Raw genomic sequence first — 16,273 nt, 5'->3', positions numbered from 1 at the left:
TGCTAGAGAAATTGAGAGAAACACACAGGTGTAGATTGAGACCAAGAATGAGATGAGCAGAGCAGAAAAAAAAAAAAGATATTAAGGAAGGGTCCTATGCTCCCAGTGCAGGAAACCAGTAGCTCAAATTGGAGTTAACTGGTATAATTGACAGATATGGCCTTAAGAGATTAGAAAACTAAAAGGAGCAAAAGGAAACAAGCAAAAGCAGCTTTCTTAGAAATGATGCCAGTACCACCAGAACACCCACAATTAAATCCAGAGACTGAACAGCTGGTTGAGAATATGAAGTAAGATGTAGAATCATAGAATATCAGGGTTGGAAGGGACCTCAGGAGATCATCTAGTCCAACCCCCTGCTCAGAGCTGGACCAATCCCCAAATAAAACTTCCCAGCCAGGGCTTTGTCAAGCCTGACCTTAAAAACCTCTAAGGAAGGAGATTCCACCACCTCCCTAGGTAACCCATTACAGTGCTTCACCACCCTCCTAGTGAAAAAGTTTTTCCTAATATCCAACCTAAACCTCCCCTACTGCAACTTGAGACCATTACTCCTTGTTCTGTCATCTGCCACCACTGAGAACAGCTGAGCTCTATCCTCTTTGGAACCTCCTTTTAGGTAGTTGAAAGCAGCTATCAAATCCCCCCTCATTCTTCTCTTCTGCAGGCTAAACAATCCCAGTTCCCTCAGCCTCTCCTCATAAGTCATGTGCTCCAGACCCCTAATCATTTTTGTTGCCCTCCGCTGGACTCATTCCAATTTTTCCACATCCTCCTTTTAGCGTGGGGCCCAAAACTGGACACAGTACTCCAGATGAGGCCTCACCAATGCTGAATAGAGGGGAATGATCATGTCCCTCGAACTGCTGGCAATCCCCCTACTTATACAGCCCAAAATGTCGTTAGCCTTCTTGGCAACAAGGGCACACTGTTGACACATATCCAGCTTCTCGTCCACTGTGACCGCTAGGTCCTTTTCTGCAGAACTGCTGCCTAGCCATTCGGTCCCTAGACTGTAGCAGTGCATGGGATTCTTCCGTCCTAAGTGCAGGACTCTGCATTTGTCCTTGTTGAACCTCATCAGATTTCTTTTAGCCCAATCCTCTAATTTATCTAGGTCCCTCTGTATCCTAACCCTACCCTCCAGCATATCTACCACTTCTCCCAGTTTAGTGTCATCTGCAAACTTGCCATCCTCCAGATTATTAATGAAGATATTGAACAAAACCGACCCTTTGGGCACTCTGCTTAATACTGTCTGCCAACTAGACATGGAGCCATTGATCACTACCCATTGAGCCTGATGATCTAGCCAGCTTTCTATTCACCTTGTAGTCCATTCATCCAACCCATACTACTTTAACTTGCTGGCAAGAATACTGTGGGAGACCATATCAAAAGCTTTGCTAAAGTCAAGGAATAAAATGTCCACTACTTTTCCCTCAGCCACGGAGCCAGTTATCTCATCATAGAATATCAGGGTTGGAAGGGACCTAATCCAACCCCCTGCTCAAAGCAGGACCAATCCCTGAGAGATTTTTGACCCAAATGGCCCCTTCAAGAATTGAGCTCACAACCCTGCTTTAGCAGGCCAATGCTCAAACCACTGAGCTATCCTTCCCCCCGCTCTCAAAGAGCAGGAGTCACCCTCTCATTTCCACACATGAGGGCTTGAACCCATGACCTTTTCATTATTAGCACCACGCTCTAACCAGCTGAGCTAGCTGGCCCAAAAGGGGGTACATATTTTGGATTCCATTCATGACATTTGATCTTTATTAAAGAAAATTGTATCTGAACAGGAGTGGATCAGTTTCACTAGGGATGCTGGGGGGCTTACAGACAGGCCTCCAACCTGAAGCAAATACTTATCAGCAACTACACACCACACAACAAAAACACCAACCCAGGAACCAAACCCTGCAACAAACCCCAGTGCCAACTCTGTCCACACAGCTATTCAAGGGACACCATTCATAGGATCTAATCACATCAGCCACACCATCAGGGTCTCATTTACTGGCACATCTACCAATGTGATATATGCCATCATGCACCAGCAATGCCCTCTGCCATGTACATTGGCCAAACCAGACAATCTTTATGCAAAAGAATAAATGGACACAAATCTGACATCAGGAAGCATAACATTCAAAAACCAGTAGGAGAACCATTTCCTGGTCCCTCAATAACAGACCTAAAAGTGTCAATTCTTCAACAAAAAAACCTTCAAAAACAGACTCCAATGTGAAACTGCAGAACTGGAATTAATTTGCAAACTGGACACCATCAGATTAGGCCTGAATAAAGACTGGGAGGGTTGGGTCATTACAAAACCTAAATCTATTTTCCCCAATACTAATTTCCCCCTACTGTTAATCACACCTTCTTGTCAACTGTCTGAAATGGACCACTCTCATTACCACTTCAAAAGTTACCTTCCCTCCCTTGGTATCCTGCTGTTAAGTGAATTGTCTCGTTAGACTGACCTCACACTTGGTAAGGTAACTCCTATCCTTTCATATATTTATACCTGCTCCTGTATTTTCCATTTCATGCATCTGATGAAGTGGGTTTTAGCCCACGAAAGCTTACGCCCAAATAAATCGGTTAGTCTCTAAGGTGCCACAAGGGCTCCTCGTTTTTTTTGGATAAAACATGCAGATAGGATTTAAACTAGGTCATGAGAAGAGTTACATTAGAGGTTGCCACAACAGCTATAATCAGCTGGGGAAGGGGCGGCAAGATATATGGTCCCATGGTGCCTGGGCTCCAGCAATATTCAGGGCCCAGACTCACCAATGTTTGGGGACAGGTCTCTCCCCTGGCCCCACCTGCCATCCCCGCATGCCTTCCCTGAGTGTTCCCTGGCCCCCACTTGCTGCCCCCTCACGCTGGCTCTAGAGCGTCCCTGCTTCAAGCTGGTGGCTGCCCCCTGCAGCTCTGCGTTGCACTCCGCTCTGCTGGCTCCCGGCATCAACTGCCGCCGCAGGTTCCTAGTACCCCCTCATCCTCTAGTGCCAGGGCAGGCTGACCCTGACCCTGCCCTTCCGACTCAGACCCTTCCCTTTTCCAGGGGGACCCTCCACCAGCACAGGAGCCTCCCCGCTGCAGTCACCACTCCTGCCCCAATGCTGGGCAAGGGGCAGTCCCACCCTCCACCCCCAGTGAAGCTACAGTGAGGGGCAGCAGCAGGGGAGGAGGTGCACATGTGATGGCATGCCCCCCAGCATCCAGCACAGGGGAGGCGAGGGGGCTTCCTGGCCTGAGAGGGGCCTTAGGAGCACATGCAGTGACAGTGGTGTGAGGTGAGTGCTGGTGTGTGTGGGGGAGGGTCCCTCCCCCAGAGAGGGCTGGGTGCAGTTCTCCTCTCTGGCCCCAGTCCCGGGTCAGTCTGCAAGCACCCCAAACTCCTCATACCCAGAGCCCGCACCCCCAGCCAGAGCCCTCATCCCCCACACCCAAACCCTCTGCCCTAGCCCTGAGCCCCCTCCTGCATCATGTACCCCTCAACCCCGTCCCCACCCACAGCCGTCACCTCCTCACCCCAACCCTCTGGCTGAGCCCCTACCACTCCCCAAACCCCTCATCACCAGCCCGACCCCAGAGCCCTCACATTTTTACAATATTTAAAAATATATATATTGGCTTACAAGGCAGATGTCGGGGGGCAGGACTTGGACCTATTCTGGGCACCACCAAAAATTATAGAAACCTGCTGCCCCTGAGCTGGGGCACTTTTGCTAGCAGTCCCTCAATTTGAGTGCTTGAGGAATGGAGACAGGGCATTCCTTGACTGAGAATGCTCGACTGAAATTTGCTTCTACCTCAGACCCAATAGATCTATTAGAACCCAAAGGCCTGATGCAGTTAAGAAACTATCTGGATTTGATTTTTATGGGTGCACTTAGCACTTGTTGGATAAGCATGTTTTAACATTTAAAATATAAATGTATAGATATATATATATAAGTGTATTATTCTCTCTAGGGTCAATAATTCCATATTTTCCTGCATTGTACCTGAATTAATGGTTGTACTTCTGTATCGTGCTTGGAGTTCAATTTTATGTTGAATTGCTGGGGAGCTAACCAGTAAAATGACTGTTCTTAACTGTTTTTCCATATGTCTGGTGTTTTCTTACAGTCAGATTCTCACCCCATTAAAGTCAATGGGAGTTTTACCAGGGACTTCAAAGGAAATAGGATTTGGTCCTAAAACAAAGAGTTTCTATTTTTTAACTGACTGGATTTACTCAACTACACATGTGTGGTTATGCCCATAGCTCTTTCATTGTTAAAAGAATTACATAATTATGTTTCTGTGATGCTCATAATCTGGCTCTGTCAGGTGTTAAGGCATTCCAGCCATCTCAAAAAAAGCTGAGCTCCATTATAAAACTCCTGCAGTCATCACTTCGGTAGAGCAATCCTCTCAGACTGTTTAGCATATCAAGATGTAGTTATACAGAGGAGACTAAATATTGATGTGATGCTGCACCCTATATTCTTCATAAAACTATTGTTAAAATATGAATATGGCATAACTAAGATATGTTTCATGCAAGATGGGTCATGTGAGATATCATTGGAAAGGTTATGATTTACTGAATGTGATTATCCAATTTGTATGCATGTATCATTTCTGTATCTAAAGTTAGGAATATTGACTATGTATCAATTACAACTGTGTGTGTACTTGGGGGAACACCCACCAGATAGAAGGCAATCAGCCTTCATGGGCCATTAAGAAAGACAATGGGACATTGAAGATACTAATCTCCCACCTTCCTGAGAAGCTTCTTGGGATGCTGCTTGGACACTACAAGGTCATGTGATCATGTCACCTGGTATAGGGTCCCCATCTTGAGCTAGTATTTTTCCACTGAAAGGGAGTGGGCTAGGGAACAAAAGATTCCCACTATATATAAATCCTACTTAAGTCTGGGGAGTGAGTTAATCTCTGGGCTCTTCTTCACTGCCTCCCTGCCCAAGAAGGAAGACTGTTGAAAACACCTGAAGAAGAAAGGAACTAAGCTGGGGGCAGGGGGCTGAGTCCAGGTGAGACAGATCAGCCCATAAAAGGAATCCCTAGAGATTTAAGCTGCAAGCAGTGCAGTTTACCTTCAAGAAACTCTGCAACCTGTTTGAAACAACATTTAGGGTGAGAAATTACTATTTGTAGCCAATTTCTTTAATGTATCCAGCTTAGTTTGTGTGTTTTGTTTTATTTGCTCAGTAATCTGCTTTGTTCTGTTTGCTCTATCTTATAGTCACTTAACATTTACCTTTTGTAGTTAATAAACTTGTTCTTTGTTTATTCCAAAACCCAGTTTGTGCAATTCATAACTGGGAAGAGGGGGGCAAAAGCTGTGCATATCTTCCTCCACATTAAGGCCTGGTCTACACTAGGAGTTTATGTCGAATTTAGCAGCGTTAAATTGAATTAACTCTGCACCCATCCACACAACAAAGCTATTTAGTTCGACATAGAGGTCTCTTAAATTCAACTTCTGTACTCCTCCCCAACGAGGGGAGTAGCGCTAAATTCGACATGGCCAGGTTGAATTAGGGTAGGTGTGGATGGAAATCGACGCTAATAGCTCCGGGAGCTATCCCACAGTGTACTACTCTGTTGACGCGCTGGACAGCAGTCCAAGCTCGGATGCTCTGACCAGCCACACAGGAAAAGCCCCGGGAAAATTTGAATTCCTTTTCCTGTCTGGGCAGTTTGAATCTCATTTCCTGTTTGGACATGGTGGCGAGCTCAGCAGCACTGGCAACGATGCAGAGCTCTCCAGCAGAGATGGCCATGCAATCTCAGAATAGAAAGAGGGCCCCAGCATGGACTGATCGGGAAGTCTTGGATCTGATTGCTGTGTGGGGCGATGAGTCCGTGCTTTCGGAGCTGCGATCGAAAAGACGGAATGCAAAGATCTACGAGAAGATCTCCAAAGCCATGACAGAGAGAGGATACAGCCGGGATGCAACGCAGTGCCGCGTGAAAATCAAGAAGCTGAGACAAGGGTACCAGAAGACCAAAGAGGCAAACGAACGCTCCGGATCCCAGCCCCAGACATGCCGTTTCGACGAGGCACTGCATTCCATCCTAGGTGCGGCCGCCACCACTACCCCACCACTGACCGTGGACTCTGAGGATGGGATATTGTCGATGCCCGCTTCCTCGGAGATGGTAGTGGACGGGGAAGATGAGGAAGGAGATGAGGAGGACAAGGCAGTCGACAGCGCTTACAACGCTGATTTCCCAGACAGCCAGGATCTCTTCATCACCCTCACAGAGATCCCCTACCAACCGTCCCCAGGCATTAACCCGGACCTAGAATCAGGGGAAGGATCAGCCGGTAAGTGTTTTAAACATGTAAACATTTATTTAGAACAGAACATTAATATTAACTGTGGGTTTTTCATGATTAGATTGTCCTAGGCACTTAAAGTTTTAGTCTTTGGCAGTGCAACTGCTTCAAAAAAATCTAACAATGTCCGGTATATCTTGATTGGTTTGCCCTAGGCGCTCTACTTTTTAGTCCTTGCCAGTGCAGCTACAGTAAAATTCGGTCTATATGTCCGGGGATAGAGCAGAAATCCTCATGGGACATCTCCATGAAGCTCTCCTGGAGGTAATTGGAAAGCCTTTGCATGAGGTTCCTTGGGAGAGCGGCCTTGTTGTGTCCTCCGTAGTATGAAACGTTTCCGCGCCAGGCTATCATCAAGTACTCAGGTATCATTACCTTGCACAGCATGGCGGCATACGGCCCTGGTCTTTGCAGGTTTTCACGAAGCATGTGTTCTTTGTCGCTGTCTGAAATCCGCATCAGAGTGATGTCGCTCATGGTGACCTGCTTTGAATTAGGGGAATGTTAGTATTGGGACTGCTTGCCTGTTCCTTTACAGAACTGTAACTGGCGGTTTACAGCCATGCGGTGGAGGCGGGAGAGGGGCAGCATAGAGGGATCTTTCCCGGGGACAGCCGCGAGGGGTTGGGACAGGGGCAGAGTTCATGCTTGCCGGATTGCTGGCAGCAGGAACTGGCCAATGCTAGGAATTCACTCCCTTTTTCCCATCCCACAGCTGTGACTGTCTCCCGACCTACCTGGTCATCAGACTCCCAGAGGCTGGCGCAGATTAGGTGTAGAAAGAAAAGGACACGGGACGACATGTTCTCAGAACTTATGGGCTGCTCCCGAGCCGAGGCAACCCTGCAGACTCAGTGGAGGGAGAACATGTCCCAATACCAGCGAGCACACAGCGAACGGGAGGAGAGATGGCGGCAGGAAGACCAGCAGGCGACTCAAACGCTGCTTGGACTAATGAGGGAGCAAACGGACACGCTCCGGCGCCTTGTGGATGTTCTGCAGGACCAGAGGCAGGAGGACAGAGCCCCGTAGAGTGACCAGATATCCCGATTTTATAGGGACAGTCCCGATTTCTGGGTCTTTTTCTTATATAGGTTCCTATTACCCCCCAGCCCCGTCCCGATTTTTCACACTTGCTGTCTGGTCACCCTAGAGTCCTGCTGCAGTCTATCTATAACCACCGTCCCCCGTCACAAAGTCCCATACCCCCCTCACCCAAAGTACCAAGAAGGAGGGGCTGCAGAGTCCGTGAAAACTGTCACTCTACCCCTGCAGACTGCTCAAGTGGCAGAAGGCTGTCATTCCCCAAAATTTGATAAGTCCTTTCCTTCCCACCTCACCCAAGCCCCCATCCCAGTTTCATCCCCTAACTGTCTAGTTGCTAATAAAAAATATGTTTCTGTTAATTACTGTTTCCATCATGTTTTTTTAGAGGACAGTCTGTTTGAAGGGGGGAAGGGGGTTGGTACAGACATGGGGGCAGGTTCAGCAGCAGGTCACAAACACAGTGCAGTCACTAGGCACCCTGGTCAGTCTGGGAGGTGGTTTTCAGTTTCTGTGGGGGGGGCCTATGTAACTTTGTGGCAGGGGAGGGCGGTTAGAGATCTTATGCAGCGGTCCTTATCCTGGATCACAGAGCCACGCAGCAGCGGATCTGTAACCGTCCTCCCCCTGCCACAAAGTCACATAGCCCCCACACACAGAGTCCCGAACAGGAGGGGTGGCAGGCTCCGTTGAAACAATCAGTCCACCAGTGCGGACCACTGTAGAAGCAGGAGCCTGTCATTCCTCGAGTTTAGAAGTGTCCTTTGCATCATTACAGTACACCCGCTCCCCACCACAGTCTGCGTCCCAGTTTCAACACTTTACCGCGAAAACAGTAATAAAGAAAACGTTGTTCATTAACAAATTTTCAGTGATTTTATTTTTAAACGTGGGTTGGAAGGGGGTGAACGGGGTATGAAACTGGAGAGGATAGTGAACATTCACTGGGTAAAGAAACGGGGGCAGGTTCAGCTTCTCTGTAAACAAACTAAATAGTCAGAGGTTACCCTGCTCACTCAGGAACCTAGCTTTCAAAGCCTCCCGGATGCACAGCGCGTCCCGCTGGGCTCTTCTAATCGCACGGCTGTCTGGCTGGGCGTAATCAGCAGCCAGGCGACTTGCCTCAACCTCCCACCCTGCCATAAACGTCTCCCCCTTGCTCTCACAGAGATTGTGGAGCACACAGCAAGCTGCAATAACAATGGGGATATTGGTTTCGCTGAGATCAGAGCGAGTCAGTAAGCTTCTCCATCTCCCCTTGAGACGTCCAAAAGCACACTCCACCACCATTCTGCACTTGCTCAGACAGTAGTTGAAGAGTTCCTTTTCACTGTCCAGGGCGCCTGTATAGGGCTTCATGAGCCAGGGCATTAGCGGGTAGGCTGGGTCCCCGAGGATCACTATAGGCATCTCCACATCCCCAACAGTTATTTTGTGGTCTGGGAAGTAAAGACCTTCCTGCAGCCGTCTAAACAGACCAGAGTTCCTGAAAACACGAGCATCATGAACCTTGCCCGGCCATCCAACGTTGATGTTGGTAAAACGTCCCCTATGGTCCACCAGTGCTTGCAGCACCATTGAAAAGTAGCCCTTTTGGTTAATGTACTGGCTGGCCTGGTGGTCCGGTCCCAGGATAGGGATGTGAGTTCCATCTATAGCCCCACCGCAGTTTGGGAATCCCATCACGGCGAAGCCATCTATGATGACCTCCACGTTTCCCAGGGTCACTACCTTTGACAGCAGTACATCAATGATTGCGTTGGCTACTTGCATCACAACAACCCCCACGGTAGATTTGCCCACGCCAAAGTGGTTCGCGACTGACCAGTAGCTGTCTGGCATTGCAAGCTTCCAGAGGGCTATGGCCACTCGCTTCTGGACAGTCAGGGCTGCTCGCATCCGGGTGTCCTTGCGCTTCAGGGCAGGGGACAGCAGCTCACAAAGTTCAAGGAAAGTTCCCTTCTGCATGCGAAAGTTTCTCAGCCACTGTGATTCATCCCAGACCTGCAGCACTATGCGGTCCCACCAGTCCGTGCTTGTTTCACGTGCCCAGAATCGCCATTCCATGGCATCAACATGACCCAGTGCCACCATGATGTCCACAGCGCGAGGTCCCGTGCTTTGTGACAGGTCTGTGCCACTCTCAGACTTCATGTCCTCATCGCGCTGCCGTAGCCTCCTCGCCCGATTTCTCAGCATCTGCCTCTGGAAAATGTGGCTGATAAGGTGCGAGGTGTTGACAACGGCCATAACTGCAGCGATGGTCACAGCAGGCTCCATGCTCGCAGTGCTGTGGCGTCCGCGCTGTCACTCAGCAGAAAAGTGCACGAACTGATTGCCCGCCGGCGCTTTCAGGGAGGGAGGGCGGGAGTGACGGTTGGATGACGACAGTTACCCAAAACCACCCTCGACACATTTTTTTCCCCAGCAGGCATTGGGGGCTCGACCCAGAATTCCAATGGGCAGCGGAGACTGCGGGAACTGTGGGATAGCTGCCCACAGTGCACCGCTTCCAATGTCGACACTTGCCCCGTTAGTGTGGACTCACACACGAATTACTGTCCTTAGTGTGGATACACACGTTCGACTTTGTAATATCGATTCCACATATTCGATTTAAGTGAAATCGAACTACTCTCGTAGTGTAGACATACCCTAAGGGAGGAGGCAATTTTCATGAGCTTACACTGTATAGATCTCTACAGTATATAGCGCCAGACAATACAATTTTGGGTTTACACTCCAGAGGGTGTGTGCACGACAGTGCTGGGCAATTCCTCGAGCTGATCCCTCCCACCCAGAGCTGATTGCAGACTCTGTGTGATTCTATAGCTGGGCATGTCCCTACTTGTGTATGTGCTAGAAAGGGGGCTCGAGAGCTAACACAGCAGCACAGAGTGGGGGGGAACCAGGCTGGTGGGACAGGTAGTCTTAGTGGGACCCCAGCATATCAGGTGGCACCCCAGAAAGGGGGTCCAACCCATCACAATTGGTATTTAAACAAGAACATACACTATGTATGACAAAGGGGTTTGCTATCAATTAGTCGACTAATGCCGCTGAATGACTTTGAAGATTAAAAGCACTTTATAAATATTAAGCATAGTAATTATTATCATAATTTATTTTCACAAGCTAGGAATGACAAATTTGCAAGAGAAGCAGAATAGCAGATGGGTGAAGGAAAGCCATCTTTAATGAGTGACTATGTCTCCAATAGCATAGCCTCCTTTATTAATTGTGCTTTCATGTCCATTAGCTTAAAATAGTAGACTTTTAGCACTATTGCTACCCACAAAGATGCCCATCCTTTGCTCAGCCAAGGAGCAACTCAGGGTAGAGTGGTATAAAGGTATCTCTAATTTGCATGGACTACTAGTGATCCCAGAGGTCCAGCACAGCAACCAGGGGCCTGGGCATCAGGGAGACCAGCCCATGCTCCCTTTTGTCTAGCCGCACCCTGATGTTGACTGCAGAGAAGGGGGGCTTGTTACAGGAGCTGCTATGGTGTTAGTGCTATGCCATTCCCCTATACTGGTAATCTTCTGGTGTTCCAGTAAACTCATCTATTTTTAAATGGAGAATGTTTCACTTTGGAATAACTACTACACCTCTATCCTGATATAATGTGACCCGATTTAACACGAATTCTGATATAAAACGGTAAAGCAGTGCTCCGGGGGGGGGGGGGCTGCGCACTCCAGCAGATCAAAGCAAGTTCGATATGACACGGTTTCACCTATAACGCGGTAAGATTTTTTGGCTCCCGAGGACAGCGTTATATCGAGGTAGAGGTGTAATAATCCTGGATTGTGACTGACTAAGGTGAACCTGGTGTGTGATCACAGAACCTGATCCTGCAAATATTTAGTACCAGTGCTTCCTACTGAGAGTAGTCCCATTGAATTCATATTAGTAAGCATAACTCCTGAGTTCAGCTGAATTACTTGTGATAATAAACACCCAAACTGTCAAAAGCACCTAAATCACTTAGGTGCTTAAGTCCTGTTTTCAAAACTGACAGTCAGTTGGGCCCAGATCCTCAAAGGTATTTAGGTGCCTAACTCCCATTAAAATTCCTTTGAGGTTCTTGGTCTTAGGACCAGATTTTCAAAGGGATTTACAGACCTGAAGCTGCAGACAGGCACCTAATGGTGTATGACAGTTCCAAAAATTTGAAAAAAAAAAATCTACCCTGTTTCAGGTGAAACTAAAGATTTCATGTTGATTTAGAGCATTTAAAGTTTTTATTTTTTTTAAATAAAATGTTATGGAAATATTGAAACAAAGTTGTTTCAAACAAAAAACATCAAAATGGGTTTGTTTTGAAAATGTTAAAACAAAACACTGATTATTTTCCCCAACAATTCAGTGAAAAATGACATGATTTGGTAAAAAGTTTTGGTGAAATCAAATCTGCCATTCCTCCTCCCCCCCCCCAAAAAAAGTTTTGGCCTAAAAATGTCACCAGTTCTGGTGCTGGGATCCCATGTAAAACAATGGGAGTCAGATATCTCTAAGAATTATTTTGAGGAATAATGGCCTGTGTTATATAGGAAGTCAGACAGGATGATCACAGTGGTCTCTTCTGGCCTTGGAATTCATGTATCTATTAACCTAATCTTCTGCGGTGCTTTTAAAAAGCCCACTAGGTGCCTATCTGCATCTTTTGGTACCTAAATGCCTTCAAATATAAAGCCCTTCGGCACATTTGCAAGTGTTACCTCAAGTCTGGTTGTATGCGTTTGCATGATCAGCCCTACTATTTGCAGAGGTGCTAGAACAATTTTTATAGTGGGGGTGCTGGAGCCATTGAAACAAACTGTAAATACTGTATATAATGGAAATCAGTTCAAGCCAGGTGGTGTGACAACACCCCCTGCACCCCCAGTTCCAGCACCTATGACTATTTGTTACCCTAAGAGGAAATAAGTGAATTTTATTTCAATGGAATGGTGTCCACTTTTGCAAGGGCTGAATCTAGCCCTTTGGCTTTTAAAATGTTCATATAAAATAAATGTTTAGGTTAAAAGTTTTGATGGATCATCTCAAGTGTGTTTATATTTTCTACAGCAGCATTAATTTGTGTACCTAATTTGCATATGGAAACAGATATTTTCATACATTTCCCTCTGTATGTGAGTACGCATTTGGAACACAATTAAGGAAAGTTGCTTTAGAATCTTCTACAAGCATGTATGTGCAGCTATTTATTCTTGGTAAATATATAGTTTGATAATACAGCTCTGAAAGAGAAGAAAGCAATGAGTGTGTGTGGGTGGAAACAGACAATCACTCCAAGTAATCCTGTCTTAGGTCAAAATTTTAGGTTGCTGTGTGCTATAAATTCATGAGCGGGAGGAATTTTGTGACAGGCCAGAGGCTTTAGACCTTCATTAATGTCATGGAAATGATAGATTAGCAGTGCACTTGTTTTATTTCATACAAATGACTCTCTCATTCACCTTTGTTACCTATTAACTGCTGTGCATTAAAAACCATAGCAGCCATAGACATGACATTATAATCCTTAAGAAGATATTGTAGGTTATCATTTTCAAAGCTCTCCTTAAGGAGACTTAAGTATCCAAATCCCAGTAGATTTCAATGGTTTCATTAGATATCACTGAAAATCCCAGCTGTAGTGCTTTGTTTATTCTAGGTTGCATTGGATCATTTTAAGGAATAGCAGCATTACTAGCATTAAAATTAGAGCTGTGTGAATAACTGATTTTTGGTTCACTGGCAGTTCCAAAAAAACTAAAACTTGCTTCGACTTGACCTGAAAAACTAAATTTTTTTCAATAAACTAAACAGTCAGAAAAAAATGGTTTTAAGTCAAACAAAATATATCTTTTTTAATTTAGAGTTTTTAAAATATTTTTAAATAAAAAAAATGTGAAGGACATTTCAACACAAAAGTGGTTTTGAATCAAAATATTTCATTTCAAAAATGTCAAAATGAATGATTTTTTTCAGATTGTATGTTTGTTTTTTCAATAGAAACAATTCAGTGCACAAATTTGGGAAATGTTTTAATGAACCTGAATCTTCATTTATTTTTTGAAAAATTTTGATCAGATCTAATTAAAATACAGCCAGATTTCTAATTGTGGGAAATACATGATCTTTGGCTGGCTTCGGCAGTCTTTGATTTTTCTGATTCCCTCAACTGACTGAGCACTTAGTGAGGAAACCATGTCTCTTTGGCCTTCCTGTTTGTAAATTACTTTTATTGACAGTATGTTATTCAAGGAGGTGCGAGAGCTTTTATCAGTAAACAACGTAGGTTTGTTTCCCATTGTTCTGCCTTCATGCCAGCTAAAAGAAAGTATAACTGAGATGGGGTAGTCAGTAGATCTAGCTGAAACCTGTGTAGTAGAAGCTGAAACCAGAAAGTGAACTTCTTGCCAGGTTATTGTCATGAACTTGGACTGATTTTGAGCTTGACTGCAATAGCATCTAAGCTGGGTAGCAACCCCACTCAGCTTGGATATTACATCTCCTTCCAACTCCCCTGCCCCTTGGTCACTTAGGCTATGTCTACACTACGGGCCTTACGGTGCCACAAATGTACTGCTTCACCTGTGCGGCAGTAAGGTCTCCTGTGTAGCTCTCCTGCCAGCATAATTAAACCACTCTCCAAGGAGAAGTGTTAGCTATGTCCTGCTAACATAGCACTGACCACATCAGCATTTTTGCGGGTGAAACTTATGTCGGTCAGGCGAATGTTTTTTCATATACCCCGACCAACAAAAGTTTTACTGACAAAAGTATTAGTGTAGACAAAGCTTTAGCCTCTGGCTTTTAAGCCCTTTTCTCCTAGGTCAGCTCTTTCCCCCCCCTCATTAGTCACACAGAGGGAAGGTGAGCACAAGGCTGCTCAATGATCAAGGGAACAAAGGCTCAAACAGGGCCCAAACAAACAATCCCAACTGACACAGTAACTTAAGGGCTTGTCTACACTGGCACTTTACAGCGCTGCAACTTTCTCACTCAGGGGTGTGAAAAAGCACTGCTGGTAGCTACTCCCCTGTTGGAGATGGTTTATTTATAGCACTGGGAGAGTCACTTTCTTTCAGTGCCGTGACTACACAGCCACATTAAAGTGCCGGGGTGGCAGTGCTTTAATGTTGCTAGTGAAGACATACACCTGGTAACCTGAAAGAGGAAAAATAAAAACAAAACAAACAAGCTCACTCGTCCCAAGATTCATACTCACACATTGTTCGGGCAGGGGGCTCTCCTTCTCAAACTCCCCTCTTTGCTGTCCCATGGTCACTTAGGGCATGGCTACACTTACGAGTTAGAGTGCATTAAAGCAGCTCAGTGCGCTCTAACTCAGGACGCGTCCACACTGGCAAGGCATGTAGAGTGCACTGACTCTGTGGCTAGAGCGCTCCTGGTTCTCCACCTCGGTGAGTAGAATAACATTTGATGCACCCCCACTTCAGCGTCATGGCACCAGTGTGGACACCCTAGTCTGTTAATGCGCTCTGATCGACTTCCAGAAGTGTCCCGCAATGCCTGTTCTAGTCACTCTGGTCATCAGTTTGAACACTACTGCCCAACCATCAGCCCTGCCCTTTAAATTCTCTGGGAATTTTGAAAATTCCCTTCCTGTTTGCTCAGCCAGGTGTGGAGTGCTCTCAGCGAATCTTTCCAGGTGACCATGCCTCCATGCGCCAGGTGATTCCCCAGGATGGAGCAATGGCGAGGTCCTGGACCTCATCAGTGTTTGGGGGGAGGAAGCTTTCCAGTCCCAGCTGTGCTCCAGCTGTAGGAATTACGATACCTTCAGGCTATATCAAGGAATATGATGGAAAGGGGCTATGACCGGGATGCACGCAGTGCAGGTTTAAAGTGAAGAAGCTGCGGAATGCCTAATGCAAAGCCCGCGAGGCAAACAACCACTCTGGTGTTGCCCCCACGACCTGCCGTTTTTACAAAGAGCTGGATGCAATACTTGGGGGCGACTCTACCTCCACTCCGAGTACCACCATGGACACTTCAGAGCCCAGTCCAACAAGGCAGGAGAAGGAGGAGCAAAGCGGGAGTGAGGGTGCTGAGGAGGAGGAAGACACCCTGCCATCCCTAGATGCATGCAGCCAGGAGCTGTTCTCAAGCCAGGAGGAAGGTAGCCAGTCGCAGCGGCTGGTGCTTGGGGAAGGACAAACACCAGAGGAGGTTCCCGGTAAGTGACTTTATTTTGGGAAGGAAGTTATTCGGTGTGGGCTCTTGGGGCAAGGAAGGTTAGGCTGCATACATGTATAGATGCAGAATAGGGCGTTGATGTGCTCTCTCACATCGTGGTAATTGGCCTCAGTGATCTCTTCGAAGGTCTCAGCCAGAACTTGGGCAATTCATTTGGCAGGTTTTGTGGGAGAGCCAATGTGGTCCTTGTCCCAGTCAGGCTTACATGTCCGTGCCACTGTGCCGTGAGGGGCGGGGGGACCAGTGCTGCACACAGGCAAGCTACATATGGGCCAGGGCGGAAGCCGCATTGTAGTAGAAGCCCTCCCTTGCTTCCCAGGTCACCCTCAGCAGTGAGATATCTTCCAGGATGAACTCCTGTGGAAAATGTGGGGACAGTGTTCAGTATAGGGGCCCCCTGCAGCTGTTGGCTCTCCCCAAGGCACAGAAACCCAGAGGACAATACAGTTATGAAACAATCATTCCCCCGGGACCCTGTGCTTACTCACCATTTTGGGGTTCCCGTGGGTTATGTGCGCTCGCTTTGGGACGGGCAAATTATTCTATTGTGTAGACTGTGCTTGCCCTCCTTAAGTACGGGGGAATCATTGCTCTGTCTGGTGTGAACAATGCTGCCTCTGTTAAGTGTTACATTTTGCCTTT

The sequence above is a fragment of the Malaclemys terrapin genome, chromosome 5 (assembly GCF_027887155.1).
Source record: "Malaclemys terrapin pileata isolate rMalTer1 chromosome 5, rMalTer1.hap1, whole genome shotgun sequence".
Classification (NCBI taxonomy): Eukaryota; Metazoa; Chordata; order Testudines; family Emydidae; genus Malaclemys; species Malaclemys terrapin.
Note: the sequence above shows the minus strand (reverse complement) of the source record.